Source organism: Pinus tabuliformis, chromosome 5_2, assembly GCF_031772625.1.
Source record: "Pinus tabuliformis cultivar Carrire ecotype Pingquan chromosome 5_2, CPIR1, whole genome shotgun sequence".
Lineage (NCBI taxonomy): Eukaryota > Viridiplantae > Streptophyta > Pinopsida > Pinales > Pinaceae > Pinus > Pinus tabuliformis.
This window is the reverse complement of record NC_142306.1, coordinates 405,899,809-405,918,959: the sequence shown is the minus strand read 5'-3', so window position 1 is coordinate 405,918,959 and position 19,151 is coordinate 405,899,809. Positions and strand designations below refer to the sequence as shown.

At 38.6% G+C, this 19,151-nt stretch overlaps 1 long non-coding RNA gene across 1 annotated transcript; it reads right to left on the bottom strand.

The window, feature by feature from the left end:
* Positions 1–7,170: 7,170 nt before the first annotated feature.
* On the bottom strand, positions 7,171–7,920 carry LOC149159243 (uncharacterized). Its single transcript, XR_016261634.1, has 3 exons — positions 7,581–7,920; positions 7,377–7,438; positions 7,171–7,255 (listed from the first exon to the last, which is right to left on the bottom strand). It is a non-coding gene; the product is annotated as an uncharacterized LOC149159243 (long non-coding RNA).
* Positions 7,921–19,151: the final 11,231 nt, after the last annotated feature.

Below are 19,151 nucleotides of genomic sequence, written 5' to 3'. Positions count from 1 at the left end.
TGTTGTGTCTGATTGAGGCCTACATTGTGGATAACATGACTTGGGAGATTTGCTTGAGACAACTCTATGAGATTCAGTGCATTAGGGGCACTATAGGGATTCCCCAATGGAAGAGCAAGGTCGGTACGCGAGTTGGCAGCCACGGGCTAGGAGATGAAGTGATCTTCTGCATGGGTGCTATACCGTTCATCTCTTAAGCCCACACTTGGGGAGCTGATCATGGGGGAGACAAGTGCCTCTACTCCAGTAGGGCTTGTTAGGATCCTGCATGAGCAAAGGATACTGTGTATAGCTGAGGCAATTTTTTTGTGGGTATCCAGGCTTCAAACATTGTATTGGCACATTAGCGAGGGTGTGGATGGCAGACTTAGTGGTGATGATTGGCTGGAGCGAGACAGATCTGCATACACTGAGTTAGTCGCGGGTACCAGATATCTGTCTATTAGCAGCATTCCGGATTTAGTTGTATGGCACGTGGGGTTCCCAGTGGACATCGATACTACACAGTGGTAGGCGGCAAGAATTGGAAGCGATGGGCTTTCAATTTGGCTTTGGGTTCCAGGGATCCATTGGGGCAGTAGACCACCTTTCTCCGAAGGGATCATAGAGATGATAGTGACAGGACGACATCTCCCTTGGGAGGTCAAGTTGGGGATCGTCGAGATTATCACTCTGGGCCAAGGAGGGCTTTCCCTGCTATTGTTTTGGCTAGAGACTGGACAAGGATTGGTAGATGATGGCTTTGATGGGATTCCCTGGCAAGATAGTCTTCAACACTATAGAGTTGTCCTTTATTGGGGTTGTGACGAAGGATTACGGGAGTGGATGGATCTACAGGAGCACGAGGGGGTCGCAGTTATGCCCAGACTGGCGCAACACCTACACGTTGACCTCACTTCGAGATTAGTATGGGGCCATGGAGCTACATGGTAGAGCAGTTGGGTCACAAACTTAGGAGAGAGGGCTCCCACAAGGGGAGGACATCCAAGTATTCAGTTGGGTCCCAGTTTGGCAACATGCATGATACCTCCCAGGTACTTCCCAAGATGGGATAACACTTCACATGGGTGGCCTTTAGACCAGCGGGATGTGCTTTGCCCCTACAGATACTACGCCATCAGGTTCCAGGAGGGGAGGATACAGTATGAGTACCATGGGCAGTCAGCCATAGTCAGAGTGGCACAATGTCAACATGGTGCTATCCTTTTGAGATTAGCATGGGACCCCGGCATTACAAGGCTTGGCAATTCAACTAGCTTTAGGGGAGATCTGGTCTCTATAGTGGGAGGACATGCATATCTCCCATTGGGTTTCAACTCTATGGAGAGTATTTTGTCCCATAGTGATTCATTGATGACTCTGTGGCACATTTGGGACCCTTGTATTGTTTGCAGTGATAGTTGGGTCAGCAGGGAGAGAGAGTTTGTTCGAGAATTGCTTGAGGACAAGAAATTTTTGGCGTGGAGGATTGTAATGTCCCCAATTAATTAATTTCGTTAAGTAGAATTTCCATTTTTGCAATTTTGGCAATTGGGAGATATTTTGGCCCACAACTTAGGAGAATGGATAAATCAAAGGAAGATTTGATTTTGGGTAAAGAGAGAGACCCACTTTAGAGAAAAAGGGAAAATCGTGGAGCTATTGGAAGATGGGGGCCACACCATGAGGAAATACGCACCCTTGGATAGCTCGACTTGGAGAGAGAAGGAGTGAAAAGGAAATTCGATGGGTGGAGCCCAAAAGGCAAGAGAAGGGGGCAAAAATTATCAATGGAAGATGGAGCACTCACTTGGGGAACTTTTTGCTAATTTGACAATTACACCATTGTTGCTCAAGCTATTTGGCTTGGTCACAAAGTGTTGTTCAGCACCAGAGATTTCTAAGGGGAAATCTCACTCCTCCTTCGGTGGACCTTGAGTGCCACCCTAGGGGAGCATTGGAATAATTCCTTGGAGGCTTTCAAGGGCCGATTGTTGGAGATTCGAGTTGCTTTGTGGAGCTGGAGCAATCTAGGCACAAAAAAAAGGACCACTTGCTCTTGTAGAGAGGTATTCTAGTTTAGCTCGTTTTGGCTTTGCAAGTTCAATCCTTGGGCAAATTTGCAATAGACCTCAGGTGGATTTGTGGGTTGAAGGATTGTTTATTGCTCAGGTTGAATTATTCTTCCTGGGCCTACACAAAAGGTGTTTTGGACTGCATAGTTCTTTGTGAAGTTGATTGTGTGGGAGACCTGGCTAAGGGATTTTGGGGATGGCTTGCTAGGAGGTGTAAGAAGGCTTGTTGTGGGAATTTTCTCAGCATTTTGGAGGGTTTGCAGAGGTTGATGTCCTGTAGGACAAATTTTCCAGTCAATGGAGGAGCTCATAGAGATTGGGGGTGATTTTGGGAGGTTGGAACTAGACCAAACCCTTTCTAGGTTTTTATGGGTATTTAGAGGAGAGGTCCCAGTTAAATTTGCAGAATTTTCTAGGTAGTATTTAGGCCAGAAATCCCCTTTTGTTCGGCAGTGCGTTTTACTACTCAGCTGGTAATTTGCACCATTTTGTGGTTTTTCCTGGTGGTTGGTCTAGGGCAGATTCCTTTCTGGGTTTGGTTTGAGTATTTCTGGGAGAAGCTACAACTGCATTTTCAGGCAATTCCGGGCACCACAAAGGATCATTTCAGTGTAGCAGCAGTTGCCAATTTATGGGTCTACGCAGAAGGATATTGGGCCGAAGTTTCCTAGTTCTTGGGGTCATCTCTTCCACCTGGGTTTGCTCCAGCTTGCTTATGCAATCCCAGGTGCACTTGTTCCTTGCTATATGTACTCCCTACAGTTCATAATTTAATAGAATGGCTCAGCTTATTTGCCCAGTTTCTTGGTGTTTTTGATGGTGCATGCGTATTTGTGATTTTATTTGCTATAGCCTAGTTCATGTGTCTGTTATTAGCAGTAAATTTCAATTTGGAATATTACATAATCAATGAGCAAGCATCGTGTATAACCTCCTACTATTAATCGGGAGCTTGAATGAGTGCAGTACGTAAGGGTTACAATTATAGACTATACTAATAGTGGTATTTACTATTTATATTACTGATATCTACTAGTACGAATGAAGTGTGTTTACCATTGCTATTCACTCTTATTGATGCTGGTACTGAATTGGTTACACTATCCTAGCTATGTAGAAGCTCCTCTTCTCTGTAATATGGAGAAAGCTGTACTATAGCTTTATTACTCTGTTTAATTCGGTTCAATTTGCTACTGGTGAAAAATGGCACTGTTACCTATAACATGTATACATTTGCTGCAAGAAGGGTATCTTACTATCACTGGTCTGTTAAGCTCCGCCCCATGTGAAGCTCTAGTCCCCTCGATTCCCTTTATTCCATAAGATTATGCGAGTGAACCTAAGACTCGAACTGGCACACAATTTAGGGAGAGGGTATATCACCTTAATAGATTATGGAAATAACGTACACCACATCCTAAGCAACAACCATTACTCTTCTAAGCTATAACTATGATCATTGAATACGGAACTACAGTGTGTAAGCTCACTAGCATTTAGTATTTTAATAATCTATTTCGAAGGTACGCATTCGGTTGCTCAATAAAAGAGGATAATATGATACGGCTACCTGGAACCCTGGAACTGGATGTGCTTAATCCCTGCTTCTCTTCCATTAGTGTTGAAGAACCCTCCATTCACGGTGATCTCGGATCCATTTATCTCAGCATTCTCGTCATTTCCCATGCATGTAAGCTTAGCCTTAGCCCGTTGGCAACTGGAAATTGAAGTCTTCGATTCGATTATTTTAAGCCACGATCCTCTGCCAGATTTAGGAATAAAAAGTCGGGTCACCTTAGTACTTCAATACTACTTCACCGGCTTAGTCCTTTTTCCCGTTGAGACAATGAAACTAGGACTTTATGGGACCACAAGTCAAGGCATAGTTCTAAAAGACACCCCCCATCCATACAAATGACAGAGCAAGGTGGGGAATCGAATCGTAATGCCGAACACTGATTGGAAAATAAATGTAACGTCGAGGGTATCAGATATCCATTGGCTTTTTGGAGCACGAACCCTGACTTTAAACAATACCAAATATTATCATATTAGGTAGCATTATAAATCATATGCAATCCCAATTTAATATACCTCTCTCACGACTATACGTCTATACAAGCTGAGCAGGAAATAACCCTTACACTCCCCATTTAGGGAACTCCATTGTGCAAACTCACTAGTATTTTGTAGGTTAATAATCAATTTCAAAGGTATGAAGTCACTTGAACTAGCATTTTATGGTACCTGGTTACCTTGAGTCAACGTAGTTCTGAAACTCACCCACTCTCAGTTAAATACTATTTACTATTCACATTGACGGCATATTAAGTTATGAATTTTTTATTTAGAATTAATTGGTTTATTTCAAAATTAACATAATCACTAATTTATAGTTGATTATGAATAGGATTGAAAAAATTATTTATGATTATAAAAAATATTTAATATTTATTATTATTTAAAATTAATTTTTTAATTTTTAATTTCAATTTAAAAATATATATATTAAATTAATTACATAATATTAATAATAGTTAATTAAATATTTTTTTAAATTATTGTTAATATATATACATATAATTTGAATAAATTTAATAATTAAAAATATTTATTTTTTTAAATATAATAAATTCAATTTTATAAATAATAAAATAGATGTATTTTTAATTTATAAAATAATAAAATATATACATTTCAATAAATTTCAGTAATCAAATTAAATGAGTAAATTACATATATATACTATATTGTACATATTTATTTATTTGCATTTGTTTTATTTATAATAATAAATTGATTCATTATTACAAGTATTATAGCCAAGTGAATACTTGGCCATATCATATTTATAATTCTATTTTTTTTTTTGAAAAAATTCATATCAATGCATTGATTAATAATAATAATAATAATTAGTTTAATTGGTCGAGGTTATGTTGCTAAAGCACCTTTCTATTGGGAGGTCAGAGTTCAATTCTTCTCCACACCTTGAGTGGATTAGTTTAGGTGAGGGGTTTGGTCTCTTTGAGTAAACCTACCTGCATTTTATTATATATACTCATTTGGTTTTTGTTTATTCGTAATACTAAATTCAGGAATTTTTAAGTAGATGGTAAGATTATTTAATTATTACAAGTATCGAGCACAATAAACACATGGCCACATTGAATTCATGATTATATCTCAATGCGTTAATTGATATGTCACGTGGATCCACCATCCAGGTGGGATTGGGAGTAACGAGGCCTCACTATCCACATCAAATAGTTAATTGATATTTTTGTTACGTGGATCCACCCTCCACGTGTGATTGGGAGTAAAGGCATATTTTCCTCATAGGGAAAAGGTGTAAGTGGTGCCCTGGCCCCACAGTCCACATCAAATAAAATAAATCGACTATGTTTTGGTGAGAGCACAAAAGCGGTAGACCTCTTAGCATTTAACGTTGGTTGTGGGTTCGATTTCCATCGCTAGTGAAATAGACCTTCCTACCATCGAACCAAGTGAGTTGATTTTCATACTTTCTAATATACCGTGTTTTGTCAACCCTACATTCCAAGTCAATAAACGAGAGTCTATTAATTCATAATATTTGACTAAGCTTAATTTAATTTAAACCAATCTAAATATTTTATTTATTTATTCAAACTTTGATCTATTAAATACGAGTGATATATAAGTTGATCCCACTCAGCACACCGTCCATATTTCATAAATCATATGAACTTAGAGTCGAAGAGATAGAAACCCGATGGACCGACCACAAACTCAGTGACACATAATTTTTTCTTTATGTAATGGCAAAACCCTACTACCTAGCAAGTCTAATGATAGTCTTGAAGTTGAAGTTCACTAGTAAGCAAGGAAAATGCTCTTACACAACTCTTTATAGAGGTTGAGGTATTCAAATAGGAGAAACATGAATCTCCACTGCATAAATGAACAGGGATTTGGGAAAGGAAACTGGGAAAGGAAACAAAACTAAGGATAATTGGTTGTAAATTTAACCACCGCTTCGACATACAAAAATGTCCAACAAATACAAGCCTAATGGACAAACAAAAAACTAAACTCCATATAAGTTTTTTAATCTTACCACCTACAAAGTTTAAGGATGAATCTAAAATTCAATAACGCTAAGAGCAAAACTACTGAGAGAACTATATATAGAAGGTCTGGGGTAGTCAATTAAGAGAAACAAAAATTTCTACTACATAATAAAATCTACATAGATCTAGAAAAGTGAACAAAACCAAAGATCCATGGTTAAAAAACCAACGCTTTGACAGAATAAATGTCTAAAATGGTGTCTAAAATCGTCATATCTACTCGTGCCCAAAAACTCTCAACCCTCCATTCCAGTGAAAGAAACTGAAATTCAGATACTTCTTTAAATACATAAATAAATAAATAAAGATTCGATTAAAAGAAAATAAAATTGATGTGCTTCTTTAAATTACATCTAATACCATGATGAAATATACTAAACAATTTCTGATTCCGACAAATCTTCGCCCCCATAATGCAGTGAGTCGGAGTCCATAATTAACTAAAGACAAAACCTCGGGACCTACAGAGTTGCACGATTATAATTCCGATTCCATAATCAGTGCAACAAATAACCCAGATGATCTCATGAGTAGCGAAACTGAGTCTATGACAAGAAACAATTTCTAAGTGTTTCTCGCGCTCCTACCTCCAGATAAATAGCCCTACCCAGATCTATAGAAATGGATTTTATTTTATTTGGGAATGTGGATACCCGGGTTTCTTGAATTTCAAAACATCTAACCCAGCTTAATGTTTGTTCAGAGAACCTGTAAATCTCTTTGGAGTCTAATTATTTAGAAAAGAATCACACAATAAACTTAAACCTGATTTATTAATTGATTTCAGTAAAAATTCACATCATGACACCTAATCTTTATCCCCGTTCCTCTATATTCACTTAACCAAAAGTTTAAAAGAGTCGCTGCTTTTTTTTAAATGCAACACAAATTCCAAATCTAATGTTCATTTAACCAGAAATTTAAAAGAGTCATTGCTTTTTTGAGATTCAACAAAAATTCTAAATCTAATAGCCAAATGGATAATTGAAGTCTTCGGAAGGTACCTGAGAAAGATATTGCTCCAGAGCAACAGTGCTCACCCGATCCTTTGCACACGATGCTCTCCACATTGTATACCCAGCAAAGGCGCTGAAAGCAAGAAATGAACAAACAAAGCACCTTAGCAATTTTGAAAATAATTAGTCAATTGTTGTTCACAAATAAATCAATTGTTGTTCACAAAGAAATCAAATCGACAAACTCCACGTACCTTGAAAATCTGGCTCTGTAGTTCACTCAGCGCTTTGCACCCTAAGTGCTCTGCTCTTGAACCTGAAATCAAGAAATTAAAAACAAACAAAGAACTATTAGTGCAGAAACATTTACAAATAACGAATGAATTGCTGAAACCAAACCCAAAAAAATTAAAGAATAACCATTAATATGAATAAATTAAAGCGCAGATCTCCCACACCTCATCTATCCATTCAAAAGAGGAATGGAGATTGCGTTGGCCAATTTGTTTCACCGAAATCCTCTGTTTCAGAAAAGTTTTCCTCTGTTCTGCGCTCGCCCCAGGTGGTTAATTTCACACCAACCACATGTAAAAACAACAATAACAACAACACAGGCTGCACAAACATTAAAAAAAAAAAAATTAACAAAAACAAAGGCAGCACAAACATACAAAATAACCAGCATATCCAACGAAGAACAAACACAGACAGAAAAAAGGGAGCGCTCCACATATTCAATCATAACACACCACACAGAGGAGATCGAGAAAAACGGAGGGCACAGAATCAACGTTAATTGCACTGGATTGTTATATATATAAAACGCCATGCCATCTTTTCTCTCTCGATCTTATCTTTAGACAACGGTCATGTTTTAAGAATCCTCGACCATCAAGATTCTTGAAATTTGATTTCACAAAAGCCTAGCGTGGGAAAGGCGGTTCAAGATTATGGAAAATTGATTTCTCAAAAAGCTAGTGTGGAAAAGGCGGTTTCGTTCTTCCAAAGGCGGTTTCGTTCTTCCAATTGAATCAAAATGGCTTATTATTTACACAAAAGTTCACCCTATAAATGGTATATGGTTTTGGAGATCTCACATTAAAGTTCACTTTAAAAATGAGAAATTACAGAAAGATATATTGTTTCAAATAAATTATATAAAAAGATATTTAAGAAATTCTGGAAAGATGCATGGTTTTGATGTCATAGTGTCAATTCATTATATGTGAATCAGAAATGATAAAATTAGAATCTCTTCGATCATGCTCGTCCAAAATGTTAGTTTAAATCTTTTGTTGTAAATTATTTTTATTTTAATATTTTGGAGTGGTACGTTTATATTTATATTTATTCTTTACCTTTTCAGATATTTATTTTTTAAAATTTAGTATAAAATAATTTTTTGTTTAATAGAAATGAGGTTGATATTTTTAATAATTAATAAATATTATTATAGCTATTATAAGTGGGTCAGTATTGACATTATAAATGACTTGACATTTATTATTTATGTAAAGAAAGTTTTAAGTGATATTGTTTATTTTATTTTTTTAATTAAATAAAATTATTAATGAGAATATATTTATTAATAAATTATTATTATTTAGATCATATTTATATATCATAGTTTAATTAAATGTTTTGATTTCTATAATATTTATTTGTATTTTTTTTATATGTTGATTTTCAATAAGTACATTTATACTTATTTATTTGGTATTTAAATGTTGTTTTCTTGTGAAAAAAGGGTTTCAAAATCTTTTTCTTACAATTTATTATAAAGAATGTCTCCAAGTGACATATGTTTAACCATGTCATCAATGAATGAGAAATGGGAATAAAGAAAGGCCTTTGTAGTAGTCATCCCACCTATACATCTCCTACTTCAAACCTCACTAGGATTTTTCCCACAAGGCAAAAGAAGCTTGTCATTGGCTAGAAAAAGTGAGGTGGTAGTTTTGATTGGGTGTAGAGTAAAACAGAGATGCCTCCAAAGAATTTCTTAGATGGAGTGTATGTTGTGAGCGACTATATGGTACTAATATGGTTATTATTAATTGTCCATTGTTCTATGTTGTTACAATCACTTTAGCCTAATTCTTTTCTTTAATTAGCAATATTTCAACACAATTTAATCTTCCAATAATCAATAGCAATTGTAAATTATAGAATAGTTAAATGCAACAGACAGTAGAAGACAGTCAAGAGCAATGAGAGACACAAGGATTTGGTCAAAGACTAGGGAAAAACCCACAACGAGGAAAACCCTTTCAAATTCTTCTTCTTATTAGATTGTCATAAAATGTTTAGCAAAGGCAATACAATGTCCTAATTCACCAATCAAGAGTCAAATTCAATGTCAAAGCCAACCAAATAATATCCAATATATGAGCCATGTAGACAAATCTGATGCAAGCCAAAATATCTGAAGTTTGCGGTCAACGATCAACAGAATTTAGGTCAAGATCACAGCCACACAAACCCAGTGACAGTGAGTGTGGTTGAAGATCATGTGAGTTTCCTCCTTAAAAATACAGTTTTCCTTAACCAAATTAAATTCTTCCAGAGGCTAGGAGGGGTCTTTCTTGATGAGGAAGATTGTCCAAAGGAGGGAAGTTGTCCCTGAGATTCCAAATTAACACTCCCTCTCACTGCTAGGGAGAAATTATCGATTGCCAAATATGTCCCATCTCAAATATCTCTTAATCATGAAATCAAATGTCATCACTACTGATGCAGGAGCATTCAGCCCAAGGAAAATCATTGTAAATAGTAGACATAGGGGATCATGCATTTTAGGAATTAGTTTCCTAAGTTCCAAGTCAAAGTAATATTTTAGCCTTTAAGTGTGATTTAATTAGATGGTCTCAAAATAAATAAATGAGAACATGAGTAGTTCCATGATCCTAGGAACAAGGGAGAGCTTTTAGGCATAAAAGAATAGATGTGGACCATTGAGCAAAACAGGGGGCTTTTCTGTTTTAAAACAGAGAAAAGATGGAATAAAGTCTCAAGGAGGCTTATCTGCCATGTATGCATGCATGTAGAGCTTTAGGCTTTTGTTAGAGGATTGATCGGACCTTCAACGATCCGATCCAATGTTTCCATATATATATATATATATATATATATATATATATATATATATATATATATATATGTATGTATGTATGTAAGCCTACAGGCAGTGAAGGAGGCCACCAATAGTAGAATCAAGCCTGTGTGTGCATGTGCATGAGACCGAAGTGTCTCGGATGTAATCTTTGCTTTTATATTAATATATGCAGATGTTGGTTCCTGACTGTGTTAGAGTATTGAAGAGTATTTCATGAATGTTTGAATTACTGTGTTGAACTTGTAGGTTCTGTGACAGAGTGCAGGCAGAGTTCTGAAGTATGTTGGGGCGTAATACTGACAGAGGAACCACAAAGGATCATTGAATCCAATCGAAGACCAGAGTGGAGATCTGGGGTGAAATTGCGAAGCAAGAATTCGCTAAAGGAGTTAAGCCCAGGAGGAAGAGCGAGCAGCGAAAGGGCGTAAGGCAGAACCTTAAAGAAACTTGGAATACACAGAGAAACTGAAGAAAACGCAGAAAACCCAAGTAAAAGAGGACGAGCGGAGAAGTGAAGTTCGACACTCAGCAACCGTTGGATCAGTTAGATCAACGACTGAGAATCAATCGCATCAGCGGGAGTCCCTTTAAAGTTATTGGAATAAGAGTGAGTAGCGATTAATCGTGGCCAGATCAACGGTCACGATTTAATCGCATATCAACGATCGGAGGTGCCAAGGGTAAGCGGCGTATGACTATTGCGATATCGCCGATAGTGATATATCGGCAATCGGCGAGCGGGCGTCGGAGCTAGCGGAGATCGGAGAAATAGTGCGGGAACAGTGGTGAACGGACCCAACGATATTATAGTCATGGTTGTAATGAATTTGAAATCCGGCGTATGCAGTTGGAGCGGGAATTCCTTTGTATTCCCAATTGATTAATATTCTAATAGTTATATGGTGTGGGCCTTTTAACACAAAAGCATGTGTTATCGCTCCGATAGGAGGAGATCGGAGTCAAAAAAGGGTGATGGAATATATGTGTGACCCGTGGGGAAGCCGATTAGCGATTGCGATAAAGGTAAGGTGTTGGAATTTGTGCTAAAGCCATATTAAGGCAAAAAAGGGTTGTTGCGGAGTAATTCCTTTATAAATGGATTTAAGTGGGAATAGAGCCAATATGAAGGTTATACGATAAATACGTATAACCAATGCAAATGGAAGAATATATATGTGGCCAAGGGTTATGAGGGTTGTTTAGAAACTCCCAATAAAAAGATTTAAGAAGGAGCCTTTAATAAAGCAAGGATATGAAGGTTAAGGGGTGATTTAAATCCCGATAGAGGTTAATGGTGAGGTGATTGAAGTTCCTAGACATAGGAACTGTAGAAAAGGGCCACTTGACCATTAAAGGTCTGAAGATTTAAATCCATTGCAAAGTTAAATATCATGGGACAATTATGGATGCATTATTGTTGTTAATGCATACTGTGAGTATGTGCGGGTGTAGCCTTGCACCATTAGTGGTATCAGAGCAGAAGTTGTAATCAAAGCAAAAGTTTGTATTAGAGCAGATTTGTAATTTGAAAAAGGAGAACTTTGAAGTTCTTGGAAGACTGTAGCAGTTCCAGTAAAGGACTTGGAAACCAACCAGAGGACAATCCATTCAAAGTGCAGAAGAATGGGTGAAACAAGATCATGCTGAGATCTTGAAGATATGTTCTGTTTTAAATTAAGAATGTGTGTTTTTATACTAATGCACAGGTGACAGCAAGAGAAGTTGTGAGAGAAGAACCAGGTGAGTTCTTGAAGACAGAGTAAGGAGAATACTCTGATAGAAAAGTGGCAGTGAACCTGAAGAATCCAATAAGAAATTGGACAGAGAGGATAGCTGAAGTGTTCTCAAGAGAGAGTGAGAGATTGCAGAAGCCTAGAAGGAGCAAAGGTGTTGCTCAAGAAGAGAAGGTTCCAGACAGAGGACCTATGCTTACCAAAAGACTGAGTGAGGAGAGCTTAGTGAGGTAAGATTGCAGCCGGGAGGACTAGATGTTGCAGAGGCTTGTAGCAAAAGAGCTCATGAAGAAAGAAGAGAAGAAGATGACAACTGATAGTCATAGCAGAGGTTTAGAGAGAAGCCACAACAGAAGATATGAGAAGAGGATGCCAAAGCAAATGGCAAGAAGATGAGTCAAGAAGAAATTGACAAAGAGGTTACTGAATTAAAATAACAACTCAATGCATTAAGGAGAATGCTTGAGGAAAGCTAGAGACTAGGTTGGGTCTTGAGGAAGAAGCCAGTAGAATGGCATGAGATGCAAAGAAGGTTGCAGCAAAAGAAAGTGAAGTGGTTGAAGGGAAAACTCAAGGAAGTTGAGTTAGAAATGGAAGAATCCTTTTGTGAACCAGAACAAGGAGAATTTCTGGGAGATAGTGAAGATGAAGACTTGAAGACTGAAACTTCAAGTGAGACCAAAAGGTCTGACGATTTGTGTATATTTGCAGGTGAAGGACAATTGGTTGATATTGTCATGAAGAAGGAAAAAGACTAGTAGAATCAAAATTCTGTTCTGGAAGAATATGAGGTAGGTAGATCTCATATACAGCTGGTGGAAGATGTCAAGCAACTAAGTTAAGGGCTTGATGAGATTGAAGAAGAGACCATCGAAGAATTTCTGAATCATATGAATGATTTAGAACAACAAGGAGATATGATGGTTGAACCATCAAGTGAGACCATAGGGTCTTATATTTTTAAAACTAATAGTTTGTGTATGATGGTAGATATTGCAGGAGAAAAACAACCATTTGAAGATATCTTCAAAGGAGATAAACAATAAGGGACTGAAGGCAAACTTGAGGAAGAGACTATGTTAGCTGAAAACATAGTAAAGGATCATCAATTCACTATGATGATAGGCACAATAGAGATAGCCATGGAAACTATTGAGACAGACAGTAGGGAAGAAGGACATCTACTGAAGGATCTTAAGAAGGAGGAACCCTATGCAAAGTATTTAACCTTGGGAAAAGGAACACTAACAAAGGAGTGTTTTGAAGAGGATGGACAGTCTTTTGAAGATGTCGAAAGTCTGGAGGAGTACTCTAGGAGAACAGAGTATGATGGAGAAGACCTCTTGAGTGAGGGAAGTAGTGATTTGCTATAGTAGAAAGACCTTGAGATTACAAGGGTCAAAGGAAGACAGTGTTTTAATACTGTAACATAGTATGTGAAGGGTGAAGCTGGAAGAGAGCATTGGGATGAAGTGCTTGCTAAGTGTGAAGAAGAGATTAAACTGATGAGAGAACTTGACAGTAGAATAGAAGCTGCAATTACAGTTTCTGAAGAAGAAGATGTGTCTCAAGTAGGCATGGAGACAGGAAGATGCAATAATTTGTTTTCAAGTTCATTAAAAAACATGAATGAGTATGAGTATGTGATCAAAGAGATTGAGCAGAGATTGTTTGAAGATGGTAAAGAGGCAGTAGGAATCAAACAATTTCAAAGTAAAGATAACCAGTAGCAGGTTAAAGGAGGAGGAGTTCACTACAGTGGACAAGAGCAGGAAGGCATCATTAGAACAGATGGTGTGGAAGAGAGACTAATGGACAGTCTCATGAATTCTATTGAGAATTCGAATCAACATACTGATATGCTGATAGAGGAAGAGGAAATAGAGCAACAAACTGAAATGTTGCCAAAGAAAGAAGAGGCACCAAGGCCTCATGTTTTTAATTTTAACAAGTGTTTTGTGAATGCAGGTTTTGTTGCAATTGCTGGAGGAGATTTGGCACAGGTGAGCAGCCAAGTAAAGATGAAAGAAGAAGACTTCATGGAAGAATTCAATCCATGGAACAAAGATGTTAAATTGCTGGAGAAAATGCTGAACAGTCATGATTCAATCATGAAAGAGGGTAAGGATGATAGGGAGGCAACAAAAATGGCAACAAGTCAAGTAGGAGTCAGCATAGCAAGCAAGGAAAAAGTGGAGGCAAAGTCTACAACAATGTCTACAATGGCAGCAAGCAAAGCCAGCGTAGAAGGCAGCAGCAGTAACCTGAAACAAAGAAATATGAAGTAGAAGATGGACCAGCCCAAAGATATGTTGGACATAGAAATTGAAGAAATATGGCAGCAGATGATGAAGCAATTCAAACGGAGGAAAATGGTAACAACAACAAGCAAGATCAATCAGAAGTTGAATCTGATTGACAGGAAGAAGAAAATGGAGCAAAAGACAGTAGAAATACAACAGCAGCAAAGAAGTAGAGCGTTTGAACAGTTACAGAACAAAGTATGGGATCCAGGAAGACCAAGACCAAAGGACACATGATCAGGAGATCATGAATACTTTATACTTTGGGAGTATGATGCGGGAGAATTCAGCCCAAGGAAAATCATTATAAATAGTAGACATAGGGGGTCATGCATTTTAGGAATTAGTTTCCTAAGTTCCAAGTCAAAGTAATATTTAGGCCTTTAAGTGTGATTTAATTAGATGCTCTCAAAATAAAAAAATGAGAAGATGAGTAGTTCCATGATCCTAGGAATAAGGGAGAGCTTTTCGGCATAAAAGAATAGATGTGGACCATTGAGAAAAACAGGGGGCTTTTTGTTTTAAAACATAGAAAAGATGGAATAAAGTCTCAAGGAGGCTTATCTGCCATGTATGCATGCATGTAGAGCTTTAGGCTTTTGTTACAGGATTGATCGGACCTTCAACAATCTAATCCAATGTTTCCATATATATATGTATGTAAGCCTACGGGCAGAGAAGGAGGCCACCAATAGTAGAATCAGGCCTGTGTGTGCGTGTGCATGAGACCGAAGTGTCTCGGATGTAATCTTTGCTTTTATATTAATATATGTAGATGTTGGTTCCTGATTGTGTCAGAGTATTGAAGAGTATTTCATGAATGTTTGAATTACTGTGTTGAACTCATAGGTTCTGTGACAGAGTGCAGGCAGAGTTCTAAAGTACACTGGGGCATAATACTGACAAAGGAACCACAAAGGATCATTGAATCCAATCAAAGACTAGAGTGGAGATCTGGGGTGAAATTGTGAAGCAAGAATTCGCTAAAGGAGTTAAGCCCAGGAGGAAGAGTGAGCAGCGAAAGGGCGTAAGGCAGAACCTTAAAGAAACTCGGAATACATAGAGAAACTGAAGAAAACGCAGAAAACCAAAGTAAAAGAGGACGAGCGGAGAAGTGAAGTTCGACACTCAGCAACCATTGGATCAGTTAGATCAACGACTGAGAATCAATCGCATCAGCGGGAGTCCCTTTAAAGTTATCGGAATAAGAGCGAGTAGCGATTAATCGTGGACCGTTGGATCGTGGCCAGATCAACGGTCACGATTTAATCACATATCGGCGATCGGAGGTGCCAAGGGTAAGCGACATATGACTGTTGCGATATCGCCGATAGCGATATATCGACGATCGGCGTCGGGGCTTATCGGCGATCGGGCATCGGAGCTGGTAGAGATCGAAGAAATAGTGCGAGAACAATGGTGAATGGACCCGACGATATTATAGTCATGGTTGTAATGAATTTGAAATCCAGCATATGCAGTTGGAGTGAGAATTCCTTTGTATTCCCAATTGATTAATATTCTGATAGTTATATGGTGTGGGCCTTTTAACACAAAAGCATGTGCTATCGCTTCGATAGGAGGAGATCAAAGTCAGAAAAGGGTGATGGAATATATGTGTATGACCCGCGGGGAAGCCGATTAGTGATTATGATAAAGGTAAGGTGTTGGAATCTGTGCTAAAGTCTTATTAAGGCAAAAAAGGATTGTTGCAGAGTAATTCCTTTGTAAATGGATTTAAGAGGGAATAGAGCCAATATGAAGGTTATACGATAAATACGTATAACCAATGAAAATGGAAGAATATATATGCGGCCAAGGGTTATGAGGGTTGTTTAGAAACTCCCAATAGAAATATTTAAGAAGGAGCCTTTAATAAAGCAAGGATATGAAGGTTAAGGGGTGATTTAAATCTCGATAGAGGTTCATGGCAGGGTGATTGAAGTTCCTATACACGGGAACTGTAGAAAAGGGCCACTTGCCCATTAAAGGTCTGAAGATTTAACTCCATTGCAGAGTTAAATATCCTGGGACAGTTATGGATGCATTATTGTTGTTAATGCATACTGTGGGTATGTGCGGGTGTAGCCCTGCACCAACTACTCATCTCTACTCATCTCAATTATTAATTTGGGGTAGCATCAGATGTGCTCTAGGCCTCAAATTCTGCAGGGAGGCTTGGGCACATGTATTCCAAAGAACCCAGAAAGCGATTTGGGAAATTCCACCCAGAAACAATTTTATTAAAATAATTAATATTTTTTAATGGGCCCCTAAGTCTAAACCTAGGAAATTAAAAATATTAATGGGTATTATCTAATTTTGGGTGTAACTTCTAGAAGAAGATGATGATCAAGCTAAAATGATATTAGCCATTCATTATCTTTTAATATGGGTCATTGAATATCAACGAGAGGATTATTTGAGGAAGCTTGAGGGTCATTTGGAAAACACGCCAAGAGATCAAGAGACCAAATTTCTGAAGTGAGAAGTTCTCAGGAGGAAATTATGATCGAGTAGATTTCTTGCAATAGAGGGGTAGAGATAGCATCCAGAGAGAGAGAGAGATTTTCTCAACCATAATATCATTATCAAAGAGAGGCAAAGAGTGATCAATCATCTCTCTCGCAGAGGCTAATGCAGTGCCACGCAGAGGCAACGCAAAGGGTGAGAGAGAGTCTGAAATTTTGCAGCAGAGTCAGTTTTAGAAGTCGAGAGCCGAGGTGTGAGACTGGGAGGCTGAGAGCAGTGACTCTGGGAAGCCAATCAATCAGCTGGCTAGGTGACGCGGTGCCTAGAGGGATTGACACAGGGATTGCGTGAGGACTGCGCAGAGGCACTAAAGGGCCTACTAGAGGCACCTCATCCAGTGACCAGATCAGCCGGGATTTTTCTCAGTGATTGTGTGAGGTAATCTCACAAATATTTCTGCTAGTATTTCTCTCTCTGTAACTAAATAACCCTTGAGGTATTCAGAGATGTATTCATAATTTTCTATTGCTTAATAATAATAAACCCTCATAACTACTGCAATAGTTTTCCCGCATTTGGTTTTTTTCGGGAACATTTGTCCAAAAATAATAGTGTTATCGTGTTGTATTTTATTTCTTGCTCAATCTATTGTTTCCGCATAATATGTAATTAAGTGAAGGCAACAGTGTATGTATTTCGATATTTTCCATAGGAAACTACAAGTAATTTATTTGAAGGAATTTAACAAATAGGAGAAATATCATCAGTTGTTGCAGTAGGAATTCAGATTTAGGAATTTTCACATGGTATCAGGGCTGCATGTGGAACAAGAAGAGTAGTGCCAAAGAACCCATCGATAAGCAGAAGAGGGAGATCGAAAAGCTGCAGGAGGCAGCAGTTCGAAACCCTAAAGGGTTTGCGCAGTTCTTAACTGGAGGGCTAAAATTTTGAGGCAGTCTTTCTCTGAGTGAGTCAAGGGAGAGAAGGACTCCCAGCTCAAATTTTTGTCGGGGCAGAGGGAGCAATGTTGAAGCCTCAGCGTGAGGAGAAGCTAGTGGGATGCAAATTTTTCTGCAGGCAGTTTGTTGGGTAGAAAATCATCATAAGAAAGAGGAGGAGCACGGTTGAGGGAATTTCTTCCTCAGAGAATTCCTAGCAAAGAAATTTGAATTATCTAGAGCTGAGCAACAACAAGGGGCAACAGTTTTACTAGCTCCAATAGGGAGTGTGTAGGCTAGCCCAGTAGTAGCGTAGAGGAGAGAGGAGATTTTTGACATTTGTGGTAGAAATGGCAACCAGTGGCTTGAGGGATTAGGGCAGGTTGGATGGAGCATCCAACTATGCCATCTAGAAGGCTATAATGTCATTCCTTCTAGATGAGAATGCCCTCAAGAGATATGTCGACATCATGGTGGTTGTTCCTGCAGATGCAAATCCGTTGAAGAGGTGAAGAGCTGAAATGGAAAAGGAAAAAAGAATGATCCTCGACGAAGTGAAGGATCATGTGGTCTTTCACATCACTAGCAGACTGCTAAGGAGATGTGGGACGCATTGTATACGTTATATCATGGATATTTTGAGCAGCGAAAGATGTACTTGGAGTAGAAGATGAGATCTGCTTAGATGTAGAAGGGGGAGTGTGAGGATCCATTCCTCACGAAGCTTAAGGAGACCCATGATGAATTTTCTGTTGCGGGGCATACACCTCAAGGTTCGGAGTTGGTTAGATCAGCCCTCAATTCTATCTCAGATGAGTGGCAAGTCTTTGTCAAGAGTATCCTGGGCAGAGCAGCCTTGCCGAATTAGGATGAGATGTGGGTAGCTCTAAAACAAGAGGAGATGAGGAGAGACTTAGTCAAGGTTAAACTTGACGTAAGCAATAGCAGTGGGTCAAAGCCCAAGGAGGAGGAGGATGATGAAGCCCTCTCGAAGGGACAATAGGAGCAGTGGAGACGTAAGAAGGATGTCTCAAAGATCAAGTGTTTCAGGTGTGGTGAGATGGGTCACTACGCTACTCAGTGTCCTCCCAAGAAGAAGGACAAGGATGAGAAGCATGATCTGAAGGCTGCGCCCTCGAAGATCAAAGAGGAGGAGTTTGCCATGATAACCGAAATACCTCTAGGAGGGAGGTGGGTTGATTTGGAGCTGTAGTTCGAAAGAGATACAGATGGGAAGGATCCTTGAGCAGCCAACCTATAGGATCATTTCCTTGCTACGAGAGCCCAGATCATAAGTAGAAGGATGGACTAGTGTCGGATGGTGTCGAGGAGTGTTAGAGAGACAGTGGTAGTGGCTAGGAGTGCCAGAGTCTAAGAAAAACAGAGAAAAGTTGGCAGCAATGCAGATGGCACAGAGCAGAGGTCAGCAACAACACAATAGATTCAGAGGGTCAGCGGAAAGACTAGC